Source organism: Oryx dammah, unplaced genomic scaffold (genome assembly GCF_014754425.2).
Source record: "Oryx dammah isolate SB20612 unplaced genomic scaffold, SCBI_Odam_1.1 HiC_scaffold_2, whole genome shotgun sequence".
NCBI classification, from domain to species: domain Eukaryota; kingdom Metazoa; phylum Chordata; class Mammalia; order Artiodactyla; family Bovidae; genus Oryx; species Oryx dammah.
In genome coordinates this window covers 99,009,856-99,025,457 of record NW_024070186.1, presented here as the reverse complement: position 1 = coordinate 99,025,457, position 15,602 = coordinate 99,009,856, and the positions used below count along the sequence as shown (strand labels likewise).

Sequence of the window (15,602 nt, the reverse complement as noted above, 5' to 3'; positions counted from 1 at the left end):
AAGCCAACACTGTCAATGCCATCTTCAGCTAAAGAAAAAAAGATATTGGGGGTAGGGAGTTAATTATGGGAGATTACCAGTACTTTGGCCACCTCATGCGAAGAGTTGACTCATTGGAAAAGACTCTGATGCTGCGAGGGGTTGGGGGCAGGAGGAGAAGGGGACGACAGAGGATGAGATGGCTGGATGGCATCACTGACTCGATGGACGTGAGTCTGAGTGAACTCCGGGAGATGGTGATGGACAGGGAGGCCTGGCGTGCTGCAATTCATGGGGTCGCAGAGTCGGACACGACTGAGCGACTGAACTGAACTGAACTGAACCGAACCAGGAAAAGCATAGTAAACAAGGTAGAATTTAAATTGATACCTTCTCCATTGGTAACACTTTCTACAAATTTAGATTTCCTCCTCTTCCTAGTTCTTAGGAGAGGGCGATTTCTCAGTTTCCAGAGCTTCATTTATATCTCTTGTTTCTTAAAGATAACCAGCTTAGAATAATCAGTGTTTTGCCAAAAAAGGCATATTGGGGGGTAGCAAAATCTGTTCCCCTTCATTAGATACATATGTTGTAAACAATACATCCTATGGCTTGTCTTTTTGCTTTCTTTTTAAGAGCAGATGTTTTAAATTTTGATGAAGTCTAATTTTATGATTTTTTCATTGTTTGTGCTCTTTGAAGTCAGTCTGAGAAATCTTTGCATACCCCAAGGTAGCAGAACTTTTCTCCTGTGTTTCTTCCTGATGTTTTATAACTTTAGATTTTATAGTTAGGCCTTTGATTCATTTCAGGTTTATTTTTGTGTGTGTCATGAGGTAAAGATTGATGTTTATTATTTTTTCTTTTACTGATATCCGGCATCAATTTTTTGAAAAGATTTTTTTCCTCAGTAAATCCCCTTGGCACCTTTGTAATAAAGCAATCGACCATGTATATGTGTCTATTTCCAGATTATTCTGCTCCGTATATATTAGTCAGTGCCAAATTGTCTTGATTACTGCAGCTTTATAGTAAGTCTTGAAATCAAGTAGGGTAAGTCCCCCAACTTTGTGCTTTCTTTTAATAAATTGCTCAGGTTATTTTAGTTCTTTTGCATTTCCATATGTAATTGTGAATTAGGTCTCCATTTTCTACAAAAAAGTTTTCTAGAATTTTTATTGGCCTTCCATTGGCAAATTTGGGGGTATATGAAAGCTTACTGATTTCAATCTTCTAAATCATAATCATGGTATACATCTCTATTTGTTAGTTGCTCAGTCACGTCCAGCTCTGTGACCCCCATGGACTGTAGGCTGCCAGGCTCCTCTGTCCATGGAATTCTGCAGGCAAGAATACTGGAGTGGGTAGCCATTCCCTTCTCCAGGGTATTGTCCCAACCCATGGATCGAACTCCAATCTCCTGCATTGATGGAAGATTCTTTACCATTTGATCCACTGAGGAAGCCTACATCTCTATTTAGGTCTTCTCAAATTTCTCTTAGTGATGTACCATGTGTACTTGAAAATAATATGTATATTGTAGTTGTGTGTAGCAACAATATGTGTTGACAAGAAATTAGTCAGTTTATCTAAGAAAGAAATGGACATTTTAATTCCAGTCAAAATGAGAAATATAACCCAGGTCAGCATTCCAGAAAGCTCTGAGAATTGTTCCATATATTAGAAGTCAAGACACAGTTATATAAGGATTTAATATTTACAACAATGCCATGTGTTAGATGGAATTATTTTACAAATGAAAAACTGAAGCTGAGAAAAGTAATGTCCTTCAATGAATAAAGACAAAACCAAGATTCTAACCATAACAGCCATTAGATCCTGGACTGGGAGCAGCTTTGTGAGATAGGTTTTGCCTGCCTCACAGACTCGTTTCCCACAAATGCTAAATTCTGTTCCCAGACTGTCCATAAACTGGGTGATCAAGGAAGTGTCGTTCAGTCCAATTTCAACTCCCTGGCACCCAGGCAAGGACTGGAACAGGGTTCTCATGGGGACTCAGGATCACCTGTTGTGGGCCCTCAAGGGCAGGCCCCTGTGCCTGTCCTGGGTGCTCCTGGGCCTCACCCTTTAGGATGAGTAAGGGGAGGCTCTGCAGCATCCCTTTCACTTCACACTGCAGCTGGCTGGGCACAAGCTGGCTGTGGAACAGCAAGGGTGGCTCAATTCACAGGGCCCAAGAGAAAGCTCTAACCTTCGTGTGAAAACTCAAGGCCCCAGGTGGCCTCCCTTGAGACTAATGTTCTTTTAGAGTGGACCATTTTTCTGGCTTACAGTATTCTTGGTTACAATTTATATTGACTCAGCTGCAAGCACTCTAGCTGACACAGCTGTGTTGTCAGCTGAAGACTGTTATAAATGTAATGATATATAAGCTTTGGTCTGGGTCTGTGTGGAAAATAAGTGAGCAAAAGCCCCCTCTTCAAAATTACATGGGAGCCACAAATCTACTGGTAGGAGACTATTACTAAACCTAGATGTCGTCTGCTGTTCAGTGCTTTACTAGCCAGGCTTCACATTGTGCCACTCAAGTCATTCCTTCTCACAAATACCCATTCTACTAACTCATGCCCCTCCACCCTGCTTAGTACACATCTGTGAGGTCCAGGGGTGCAACAAGAGCACCTCCATTTTATAACAAGGTAACTGAAGTCTAGACAGAAAGAGTAACTTGCCCAAGGTGAAGCCAGACCAGAACTCAGAGTAGAAAGTCTTTGCTGGGTGAACTTTGCACTTTAGTGTCACATGGGAGGTGAGACTCTATGGCCAGTCCCTATTGGCTTGCCTCCTTATTCATACTGTAAGGTGAGAACAGCAGGGATGTTCAACCTTTGAGAAATAAATACTCTTCTTTCTCTGAACTTTCTGGAGATCATGTGTTTGATTCCTGTGGCTTCTATAAATAATTATCACAGACTTACTGGCTGAAAGCAGCAGACGCTCTTTCTCTCACAGTCCTGTAGGGGAAAGTATGAAATCCAAGTGTCAGCAGCACTGATTTCTTCTGGAGGCTCTGAGGCGGAATCAGGTCCAGGTCTCTCTACTAGGTTCTGGTGGCCACCAGCAATTATCAGTGTTCTTGACTTGTAGATACATCCCTCCAGTCTCTGCCCTTGCCTTCACATCACCTTCTCCACTGTGCATGTCTGTCCTCTGTGTTTTTCATAGGACACTTGTTACTGAATTTGGAGCTCACCCAGATAATTCAGGATAATATCTATATTTAAATATATATTTATATATCTAATATTTAAAACCCTTAAAAATAACGTCTGCAAAGACTCCTTTTCCAAATAAAATCATATTCACAGGTTATAGGGATAAAGACATACACATATCTTTTTTGGTGGAGTATGGGCAGGTTTCACCCCACTACAGATCCCCTGTGTCCTATGCCTTTGAATGTGAATTGTCTTGATCTTGCTATAGGCTGGAGCTGAGTAGAATACCAGAGTTTAAATTAATTTAAGTAAGAAAATGCTTATGGAGTTTCTACTAGGTGAAAAGAAGTTAGGAGTTGATAACTTGTTTTTCAGTTCAGTTCAGTCGCTCAGTCGTGTCCGACTCTTGGCAACCCCATGAATCGCAGCATGCCAGGCCTCCCTGCCCATCACCAACTCCCAGAGTTCACTCAGACTCAACGTCCACTGAGTCCATGATGCCATCCAGCCATCTCATCCTCTGTCGTCCCCTTCTTCTCCTGCCCCCAACCCCTCGCAGCATCAGAGTCTTTTCCAGTGAGTCAACTCTTCACATGATGTGGCCAAAGTACTGGAGCTTCAGCTTTAGCATCATTCCTTCCAAAGAAATCCCAGGGTTGATCTCCTTCAGAATGGACTGGTTGGATCTCCTTGCAGTCCAAGGGACTCTCAAGAGTCTTCTCCAACACCACAGTTCAAAAGCATCAATTCTTCGGTGCTCAGCTTTCTTCACAGTCCAACTCTCACATCCATACATGACCACTGGAAAAACCATAGCCTTCACTGCTGCTGCTAAGTCACTTCAGTCGTTTCCGACTCTGTGCGACCCCATAGACGGCAGCCCACCAGGCTCCCCCGTCCCTGGGATTCTCCAGGCAAGAACACTGGAGTGGGTTGCCATTTCCTTCTCCAGTGCGTGAAAGTGAAAAGTGAAAGTGAAGTCGCTCAGTCGTGTCTGACTCTTAGCGACCCCATGGGCTGTAGCCTACCAGGCTCCTCCGTCCATGGGATTTTGACTAGACGGACCTTAGTCGGCAAAGTAATGTCTCTGCTTTTGAATATACTATCTAGGTCGGTCATAACTTTTCTTTTTAAGTTACCAACTTAAAAAACTTGTTTTATTAAGTAACCTCTCACTGCCCACCTAACTGGAATCTACTAACAGGTATACAAGTAACTGATCCAGGTCACTAGTGAGGTACAAGTGCAATAGCAGACACTATGCCATCATCCTCTTGGAAATGTAGTTAGCATATATGAGTAGTTTTGCTGCTGCTGCTGCTAAGTCGCTTCAGTCGTGTCCGACTCTGTGCGACCCCATAGACGGTAGCCCACCAGGCTCCCCCGTCCCTGGGATTCTCCAGGCAAGAATACTGAGGTGGGTTGCCATTTCCTTCTCCAATGCATGAAAGTGAAAAGTGAAAGGGAAGTTGCTCTAGTCGTGTCCGACTCTTAGTGACCCCATGGACTGCAGCCCACCAGACTCCTCCATCCATGGGATTTTCCAGGCAAGAGTACTGGAGTGGGGTGCCATTGCCTTCTCCGATGAGTAGTTTTAACAACAACGAAAAGTCGCCTAAAATCCCACTCACAGCTAAAGGAAATGCCATCATTTCCTTTGACTTTGGTGTGGACTCACAGTAATGTCACAGAGAGATCACATTACAGGAAATGAGCAGAGTTAAGACTTGTCAAACTTGACCCTTTGAAAGGATTTTGCGTGGTAGGTATCAGAACTTTGGCCAATTTCAACTCTCTGATTGCTGTGGCCAGACACTCTTATAGGAACGTGGAGCTCAGAAAAACCATTCACTCTATTAAGTAATCAACATTCTAAATAATTCCCAAAAGGCATTATGTTTGAAGAATTTTGAAGAATCCAAAGATGGGGCTCAATAAATGAGCTCTATAGAATAATTGTTATTTCCAATATTTCTTCTCATGAAGTTAACATGCCCCTAAAAACAAGGACCAGTTCCCATATGGCTATCCATTCTCTCCTTATCAAGAAGTCTCCCCATTTCAGTAGCATTTTCTATCAATGGGGATTTCAGGATTAATGCACTAAGCCAAGACCCTAAACCACCAGAATTTGTAAGGTCACCAAACAAATTGTTTTAAAAATAAAGAAGTGCTAAATGCTTTTAATTCCATTCCATATTTCATTCTGTTACCTCAGGTATGACATTTGGTGTATTTTTCTTCCTGTTATTTTGAACTCTCAGTTCAGGAAGACTGTGCAGTTTTATTGATATAAGCAGATGCTGTTCGATGTTTTCTTAATGTAGCAACTTCTGAAAGAGAGTGTTTGTGTGAACAGAAGAGAAGAAATAATAATTTATACCTTTATGGATGCATGCTCCTCAATTTTGCAAGAAACATTAGAAAAGGTTTAACCTATAATTCTGGAAGAGTAAATCTTAAAAGCAAGACTTAAGGAAAGCAGTGTGTTCTGCCACGATTCTGCTGGCATGGGCCATAACTGAGATGAGAGCCTGGGACTTCTTCGTTTAAGCTTTGCAACAAGAGAAAGAGGCAGAGGTGGGAGTGGGGGGCTGGGAAGCGATGGGGAGAGGGAGAGAATATGAGTGAATGAACATGAATGAGAGAATCATTTGAGTTAAGTAAACGTCTGGCCTGATTCAAACCCCAGCTTGCCAAAGCAGTCAGCCAAGGCTAGGTGTTTCAGAGAGGTATCAGGATGAATGAACCCACAAGCAAGATCTTGATTCAGATTCCAATTTAAAATTACATTTCCAGACATAAGAGGAGGGTGGCCTCCTGGTTGATTCTCCCTGCTGTTGTCATGACCAGTTATTCTGGTTCTCATACGTGCTTAATTGGTTGGTCGCATTTGGTTTAAGAACACAAATTCACTAGATGTTTATATCCTTGGAATAGTTGTGGGAAATCCAGGGCAGCGTTACACCAGATGGGAAGTTGCCTTGTAGTTATCATTCTTTCTACAGCACTGCATTGCTTCCCCCCAAAGTAAGTCTATTTATGCTTTTCACAGTCTCCCTTACAATTCTTTTTTTTGCCCTTCTCTCATATATGCAAAAGGCTCCCAAATTGTGAAGATTTCTTTACTTAGGATGGTTTATTCCCAAGAAAAGTCATGAGAATATGGGAGACTTACCCAGACTCTGACTACTTTTCCCATCTAGGGTATGTTCCAGACACCATCATTATACTTAAAGCCACAGGAGGAGCATTCTTATGCATGTGGCACTGCAGCTTTATTTACTTAGGAACACTTGACGATATATCTTTTCAAATGCTTAGTTTTCTTGCAACACTTTTCAGATGCTTTCATGCCCTCAGATTTGATTATTCAGCCCACAGAGTATCTGTTCCTTAGACCTGTCTGGGACCTTTGCTTTCAGTCTCTTATGTCTAAGGGAAAATCAACAAGTCTTGGGCCACAAGGAATGATTTCCTTTGTCAAAAATTATCCTGCAGAAAATTGGAACAGGCTATCAACATCCCTCTCCTTCTCGTATCTTGAGGTCCAAACTAGTCCACAGAGAATAAAACTTTTTAAAAGATCAAGCTATAAGTGCAAGCAAGAAGTACTTGAAAGAGACGTAGAGAGGAGCGGAAGGCGGTGGTTTCATTTGAGCAAATTATCATGTACCATTTTGGTTAAGGCACATGTGCTTCCTTTTCCTCTGGTGTGTTCATATTGGTGAGTTTTTCTCAGAGGGCAAGTGTTGTTAGTCTAGGCAAATGACTTCTTGGATGATCTTTTCAAGTAGCAGGAAGACCTGACTGCTCAATTTACATGTGAAGATGATAGCAATGAGAAGGTAGTCCAGAACTGAGACTAGTTAAAAATAAAATTGTGAAGATGAGTTTTGAGGTCAAACCCAACTTCTCTGTTTTTGTAGCCCTCTTCCCAAACTTTCTTGGATCCGCTTTATCATAGCACGCTTTTGTTGCAATAGGAAGCTGCTCTATGGCATTTTGTCCACATGCTAAAGTAACTAGAATTAAGTATTGGAAGAGCTATTGCATCTCATGTCCATTGCGCCCTCTTCTCTGACTTCTGTGTAGTTTGGAAGAACACCCACTGCTCTTGCAAGTCTCTCTCACACAGTGTGCAGGGCAGGACCCAAGAGTCTTCTCTCATAGGTGAGAGAAAACTGAGGGTCTAACTAGAAGCTCTCTTTTTTATCCAGGCTGCTGAGAGAGCTTTATGAACCTCAGGGGTAAAATTTTAAAATTTAAGGCAGTGGTGAAACCTTAATGCTTATCAAAAACCAAAGCAAAGCAAAACAAAAATCTACCTTATTTATTAATAACTTTCCTGAACTGAGATGGAGTGATTCTTTATGAAAAGTCATAGATTGTGAAAATTAGTTTGGTGGGTGGAATTCAGCATTTTTTAAGTGAAAGAATAGAATCAAGGAAAACATCAAAGTATACAGTAGATGATACAGGTAGATTTTCAAAGGGGCTTTTTAAAATGTGTGTGTCTGTGTGTCTTTGTAAGGCAAATATTTTCTCCCTGATCACAATCAGAAATAGTTAAAAAAAAAAAAAAAGTGGCATTTCCTACTCCAGGGGACTGTCCCAACCCAGGGATTGAACCCACATCTCTTGCATCTCCTGCACTGCAGGCAGAGTCTTTACTGCTAAACCACCAGGGAAGCATTAGAAAGAAAACAAAACCGTTGAGATAGGAACCTGGCTTGAGAGTGGACTGACAGCTAGAGGCTTGAAAGAAGCCGATTTGGAAGGTAGGGTTGTGATGAAGAAAGGTGGATGCTTGGGCAGATACCAGAAATAGGGTGATCCTTTGCAGTTCTCATAAGCACCACTCCATACCACACCCACATACACGGTTTTTCTATGCCTAACATCACTCTCCTAAATGCCTGAAAACTCCCCAATTGCTGCCCTTGACATAACTGCCGTAGACTCTACTGTTTGAAGGAGTCTTCTTGGAAAATAGCAGTCCCAATGAATGTCCTCATGAAGATCAAGAACACCCCGAGACTTCTGATTCTTTCCTGGGCTGGTGTAAACAGTTAATGAAGGAGTGATCAATCCAACTATTCTTTAACATAGCATCCTATTTTAGTGTCCCCACTTTGGAATATTTAAATGAATAACTTCATAGATAGACAAATCCCCCTTTTTAAGTTAGATAATAAGCAATTATAATCCAAATATGAGAAAACCAAGTTTAGTGTTCTTAATCACCTATATCACTTGTTCTACAAACACTGTCAATGGTCTCTCCTAAAGAAGAGTCCAGTCAAAACACATCCACTGCACAATTCTCTCTAAATCGTGCAAGACGTGTGCTTGTGTGGCTCCTTCACCCCATGTTTGATCTCAGACGGTACCTTAGAAAGGCTGTATTCCAGGCAGCTGAACTAGAGCCACAAGCATCTCTTCTAAGTCTCCTCATCTGGGTATGCTTGACATTTTCTCAGCTTTCTTGCCAACATGGAAACCTCACAGAGTGTGAGAATAAGGTTAAGAGTTCTGAGGAGAGGGGAACTGAAAAGCACGCAGCTGTGGAGACAGTACTGGTATGGTATCAGTGTGGGTAGGCGGCTGCAGCGGCTAGCTGGGTCTTGTCAGCTGCATGGGCTGCTCAAACCCTCCCCAGCACCCTTCCTCTTCCTATGGGGTAGGAGACCACTTCTTCCCTTTCTTTGAAATTCTCTCCTGCCCTTGCTTCTCTGATCCCCTACCTAGGATGCTTTACTGTAATTTACCTGCACTAAGGTGGCTGTTCAGGGCACCTCAGCTGGGAAACCTCCGTCAGTGACCTTTGCTTCTTTTATTACCATCTGGAAGTTTAATTTCCGCAACTATTTGCCTTAATTTTGATCTACCTTGTGACATATTTAATTGTTAGCACTTCAGTCCCAGGGGCACAAAGAGGGCTGGCTGCTGGAGTGCCTCTGTCGTTCTATTTCTTAATCTAGGTGGTGATTTCAAGGGTGTGTTCACTTTGTGATAGTTCACTGAGCTGAACACTTGGCAATTTCTGCATTTCCTGTACATATATTTCAGTAAAAGTGTTTTAATATTCCTATCTTGTCCACTAGACTATATCCTGAGGACAGTAGTCTCCATTTATTCCCTAACTTCCAGCAAATGCTTGACACTGAAAGAGTTATCAGGAGGCCTTGATTTAAATGTTAGCGACCCTTGTTATGGAGGCAACAAGGTCCAGTAGAATAACACTAATCTAGAAATATGGAGACTCGAATTCCAGTCTTGGGCCTATCATCATTTACCTAAACTAATTTCGGCAAGTATTTGGCCTCTCTGGATGTCAGCTTGTACAATAAAATAGACCCCACTGTACCTGCCTTCCTGACTTTACAAGGATTCCTTCTAGGGATTAGATGAGGTCATGGTATAAAATTATATAAAAGTGGAAAATGTCAGACAAACATGGGGTTGGTTTTCTCAGGAGCCTCCTGCCTACATCCGTGTCTCCTGATCTAGACTAGATTGCAGGCACCCAGGGATGGGACTTTGTACCTGTCTTTGTGCATAGCCATTTTATACTATGGAGGATCATTTTAAAGAATGTCCACTCTTCCCCCAGCCTGGCTCCCCAAGTCACCTCAGAGAGCCTTATAAGTAGGCTCAGGGAGAGGGGTGTTCTGAGCATTCGGGACATCTTTCAGTGAACTGCTAGAATTTGAGCATCACAAGAACTGCTTTCATGGAAATGTGGTCTGCCACATAGCAGACCCCTTTCTGTGTCTGGATGTTAGAGAGAACTGGGAACACGCATCCAAAATGGCCTCTCCCAGAATGCTGTGGGTGCAGGCTTTCAGAGCCCTAGTCGATAGACATCAGTGTGAGACCCACTTTTAGCCATGCTGCAGTTCAGTCTCACAATCTAAGGCCAAGCCTGGTCATCCCCACTTTCTATGCTATCCATCCACTCCCCTTCAGGCACACCCTCCTCAGGTTTATTCTTCACCCTCTTCACTTCCATACCCACTTCACCCTCCTCCTCCTTCCTGACTTCACAACTTGAAGGCTGCTACTCAGCCTTCTCGCCTCCCCACCTGTGCCTTTCCAAACCTTCCCACTCTTTGCTAAGGATTCTGTTACAGCCTTTTCACATAATTTATGAAATTGTTCATTCGCTCAGTTGTGTCCAACTCTTTGCATCCCCATGGACTGCAGCATGCCAGGCTTTCCAGTTCTTCACTATCTCCCAGAGTTTGCTCAAACTCATCTCCATTGAGTCAATGATACCATCCAACCATCTCATCTTCTGTCATCCCCTTCTGCTCATGCCTTCAAGTTTTCACAGCATCGAGATCTTTTTCCAGTGAGTCAGCTCTTTGCATCAAGTGGCCAAAGTATTGGAGCTTCAGCATCAGTCCTTCCAATGAACATTCAGGGTTGATTTCCTTTAGGGTGGACTGGTTTGATCTCCTTTCTGTCCAGAGGACTCTCAAAAGTCTTCTCCAACATCACAGTTTGAAATCATCAATTCTTCAGCACTCAGCCTTCTTTATGGTTCAACTCTCACGTCCATACGTAAGTACTAGAAAAACCATAGCTTTGACTATACAAACCTTTGTCGGCAAACTGATGTCTCTGCTCTTTAATACGCTGTGTCGGTTTCTCATAGCTTTCCTTCCAAGGAGCAAGCATCTTTTAATTTCCAGGAGGGCTGTAGTCAACTGTCTCCAGTGATTTTGGAACCCAAGAAAATAGTCTATTACTGTTTTTGCTCTTCCCCCCATCTATTTGCCATGAAGTGATGGGACTAGATGCCATGATCTTAGTTTTTTGAATGTTGACTTTTATGAAGAGCCCCACTCTAAGCAGAAACCACAGTTTGAGCTGCACAGTCCCGTAGGTGTATCCCTACATAACTTTGTCCAGTCAGTTTCATTGCCAGTTTGTCTTCTGATCAGAGCTGTATCTTCTACCAGTGTCAGATAGACAGTGGGGGCAACCTACAAATAAGTGTTGTGAGAATAAAACCGTTAGGGTGTTGAAAGAATTCTTATGCTAACCTGACTCTGAAAACAGAATGAATGAGGTAATTACATTTTAGAGTCATTGTGCATTTGCCTGTTGAATCATTCTCTGAAGTCTTTCTGATTACAGCATTAACTATGAATTCATTTTCCATCTCTATAGGAAACCATGATACACAATAATGTGAGTGATGCCTGTTTTTAACTCATGTAGAGATGCTGGAATATACGTTTTGGCATGCTCCAGCAATAACGGATTGAGAGATGTTCATTTGTAGACAAGCCTGCCATGGAGGCATGAGCAGGTCCTAACAGTGCCAACTGTTAGGATCAGCCATTGCCAGAGATATGTGAAATACAAATAAATAATTTTCTCAAAAGGTTTGCAATAATGCCCTATTCCAATGTAACCCTGAAAATTTTTGATTAAAATAATTGTATTGTCATCCCTGAATGTATAGTCCTTACTTTAAGGTCTTCATCAAGCAAAACCACGGAAAGTCCTTTGATTCTTAGAAATAACGGCTGTTTCTACAGAGGGAACTGGTGGTTTCCAGGACCATGTCCAGGGGTAAGTTGTAAACCACAGAGTGGAAGCTCTACGCTATGAGCTGCGTAAGGTGTCAATTTCACTGAACATGAACATGAGCACATAAGAGCAAGTGCAGGTCACTACCTCTCTGAGTTGCCTCTATTTTCGTCTCTAAGAAAGGAGGAACTAAACGTACTTCTTAAGGTGGAATCAAACACTGGGCAGCATACACATATGTTTTAGGACTCTGCTGCTCCCAGGGGGTTAAGGAGGTCAGGGTAGGGGGTACCGCAAGGAAGAGAATGAGGATGAGCTTGCCTGCTCTGGTTCTCCCAGGAGTGAGTGGGGTGCAGCTTTGCATCTACTTTCATAAAGGGAACTATAGGGGAGAAATATTAGCCTCAGAAGAAGAGAGCAGAGTTACACCCCTCCTCAGCTCATGGCTCCCAGTCATCACCATTCTGGGCAAGGCCTTCTCTCAATTTGTTAGGCTTTGTTTTATTTTTTTAATATGTTTCCTTTTCATATCTGACTTCTATCTGCCCCCACCTCAGACACTAATATGTATTTGGATGTATATTAATACATTTGAAATTTCATGATGCTATATCATCTTTGTACACATTTTAAGTATGTAGGCAAGTATATAAATATATATGATACATGACAGTGAACTATGGAGTTCATTCTTTTTCTTCTTTTTTTACTCAGTTCTATGCTTTTAAGACTTGCCCACGTGCTTGATGAACAGTATTCCCTATTCATCTAGTCATTTCCCAATGATGGATACAGAGATAGACCATACAGCCTAATGGTTAGGAGTCACATGCCGGAGCCAGACTACCTGGCATCATTCTTACCAATGGTGTGAACTTCGACCATTTACTCCACCACCCCATACCTGTGTTCTCATTTCTAAAACAGAAATAGTAAGAGTGTCTGTTTCATGTAGAGTACTGAGAACATGCAAAGGACAGAGCCCAGTAAACATCCAGCAAGCATTAGCCATCACCATCATCAATTCCCACACCCAGTGGTACATAGAACACCTTCATATGCATCCCTAAATGAAGCTGTGCCTGAGTTTCTCGGGGGAGTCTACACCTCCCAAGAGAGAGGGATGGCTGGGTCACAGGGTGTAGGCACTCTTAATTTCGCCAAGTACTGCCAAATTGCTCTCCAGAATGACGGGGCCAGTCTACATTCCCACCGTCAGTCCCTGAGGGCTCCGGGAAAAGTTTTCTCAGCCAGTGAGAGCACAGATTTTAACAAGTCTCCTCTCTAGTTGCACTGACATCATCTGTCTGGGAGACTTCTGTCCAAGTTGGGTGGAGAAACAACTCTAAGACATGTGACTAATTTAGAAGTCTCTGCTGTTCTGCTCTCCAGAGCCCTAAACTCTGTGGTAATTATCAAACAGTAGGCTCAAGCCTTGGAGGTGGGTGGATATCAGAATCATTGTGGAAGGGTGCAGTTCAAAGTGCTTCACCAGGAGATTCTGACTCACACACCCTAGGAGAACATGCAGCACTCACTTCCTAACCCCAAGTAAGGGTCGCTGACTGTGGGGGCCACTGTGCTGATGGACGGACGTCAGCACAGGACAAAAGGTGGGGAACCCCTGGGGGAAAGGCAGGCCTGCGATGACCCAGGGCCCTGGAGTTTTGGGAGGCTGAAGGTTGCCGATGCAACCTAATGGAGTGGGAAGGTCCCTTGTCCAGAACATTCTCTTACTGTCAGACATATCTCTATAGCCTGGATAATACCAGAAATATCACTACTCCATTCAGTCTTTAAATTAAGTCCATATTTTCTCTTGATGACTATGCTTTATCAACATGTTACCTGGGCTCTGTTGCCTACAGCCCAATACCTACTTGTACCCAAAGTGTAAGCATCTAAGGCGGGAGTCATTGAGGAACTTAGAGGTTTGGTAACAAAGTATGATCAATGTTTGATAGATCTGGTAGATATGTGTCCAGGCTTCTCTCTCAGGGACTGTGAGTACAGCTCCAGAGGAGATTCTGAGGCCCATGGAAGGGTGTCATTTAAATTCATCCTTGTGCACACATCATCATAAAGATAATAAACCCTATATTTAATAACTGCCCGTTTGAAAGCTGATATTGGGGGTAGGGTTTGGGCACAGGAGGAAAAGGCAGAGTAGATTGCAAAGGTAGGAGAGGTTGGGATGAGGAAAACCACAAGCACCAAAAGAGGCTAGTGCTTGAGAACTGTGTCCAGATGCCAGAGAAGGAGGTTCTGTGCCAGTTTCCCCTCATCCTTGATTTCTCCCTTACAGCATATGCCATCCCCATCCCACTCCTACATCGGGAAAATGGGATTGAAGCCAGACCCCATGGCATCTAGGGGAGGGAAGGCATCTTATATTTTGTCTCCCCAGTTTGGTGCCAAATTGTTATTGATGAGTGTCTTTGTCTCTTCCCTCTGGAACCAGGCCCTGTGGATCCAGCTTCCATGGCTCTACAAATAAGGCTCCTCAGTCCCCTTGCAAAGGTTCACCCTGCCCCAGAAGAGACAGGCCCAAAGGGGAAATTTAAGCCAATCTTTCACAGTTAACTGAATCCTGGCCCAAACTACTGTGGCCTTTAGTCTATCCTTGACTTTGACCGCCCACCCCCACCCCCACCCCCGCCACCTTACAATTCTGAAAATTGGGTCTCTCAGCCTTGATTCAAAAATATTTATGAAGCCCCTCCTGTGAATGAGGTACTCTGGTCTTTACTAGAGATGCAGTTATAAGTTACTTGACCTTGTCTCATGGAGATTACAGGTTAGGGTCCAGTAAGAAGAAAGTTGTAGTAAACTGATGAACACTGGGATAGTGAAATGGACGTATGTAGGAGGATAGCTAATCCAAACTTGGGGAGGAGGAATGGGGCAGGAAAGACTTCCAAGAGGAAGTGATAGCTAAGTCCTGATGCAAAGTGCAAGTAGAAGTGAACCCAGCAAAGAAGACGACTGTGAATATGGGTGGGTCAGAGATTTTGGAGAAAGGAACAGCAAGTTCAAGGGCCTAGAGATTAAAGAAAGCAGGACAGGTTCAAGGGTTTCAACATAATTCTATACGGCTAAAGCCACAGAGGATCATGGCAGAAGGGCAAGAGATGTGACTCAAATAGTAGGGAGGAGGTTGGAGGCTTAAGAGGGAGAGGATATACATGTAATTATGGTTGATTGTATATAATTATGACTGATTTGCATTGATGTATGGTAGAGACCACCACAAGACTGTAAAGAAATTATCCCCCCACCCCCCAAAAAAGGCGACAAGGCAACTTTCTCAAAGCCACTAAAAATGAACATGTGGAAGAAGGAAGACAGAGGAGGAGACAGTAGGCAGAATCCAGTTCAGTGCAGACAGCAGAGTGCTGGCTTTGGAAATTTGCTGGTTTAGTCAGTAAAACAGGTTTACCTGCTGGCTGCATCTCTTAGGCAAACACTTCTCCTCTCTAGGCCTCATTTTCCACATCTATGAAATGGAACTAATGAAACCTGTCTTACAGGGTAGCTATAAAAATTAAAGATGATATGTCAGTGTGGGGGAGGGGGGGCACTCTGCAGAGAAAGAGAGGCAGTGGAACTTCCCTCAGCAAAGCCAAGGAGTCCCGAGGAGAGGTGAGCCTGCTGTCCACCAACCCAGCCCCTCGGAAGGCGAGAGACAGTCAGACGCAACTGGTTCCCTCTGAGCAGTTCTACTTTATTGCCACAAACTCCTGGTTTATATAGGCAAGCAAGGAGGTTTTGCGAGGGACTTTCTATAGTTGCACAAATCACGTTAAAGGTCAAATTGTAATATGCCATAGTTGCACCAATCACGTTAAAGGTCAAATCTTAATATACCATAGTTGCACCAATCACGTTAAAGGTCAA

At 43.1% G+C, this 15,602-nt stretch overlaps 1 long non-coding RNA gene across 1 annotated transcript in view; it reads left to right on the top strand.

The window, feature by feature from the left end:
• Positions 1-259: 259 nt before the first annotated feature.
• LOC120851808 overlaps positions 260-15,602 on the top strand; it is a 27,738-nt gene continuing 12,395 nt past the window's right edge. The window contains exon 1 of the long non-coding RNA XR_005718412.1: positions 260-350. This is a non-coding gene — a long non-coding RNA (uncharacterized LOC120851808). The remainder of the gene's footprint in view (positions 351-15,602) is intronic.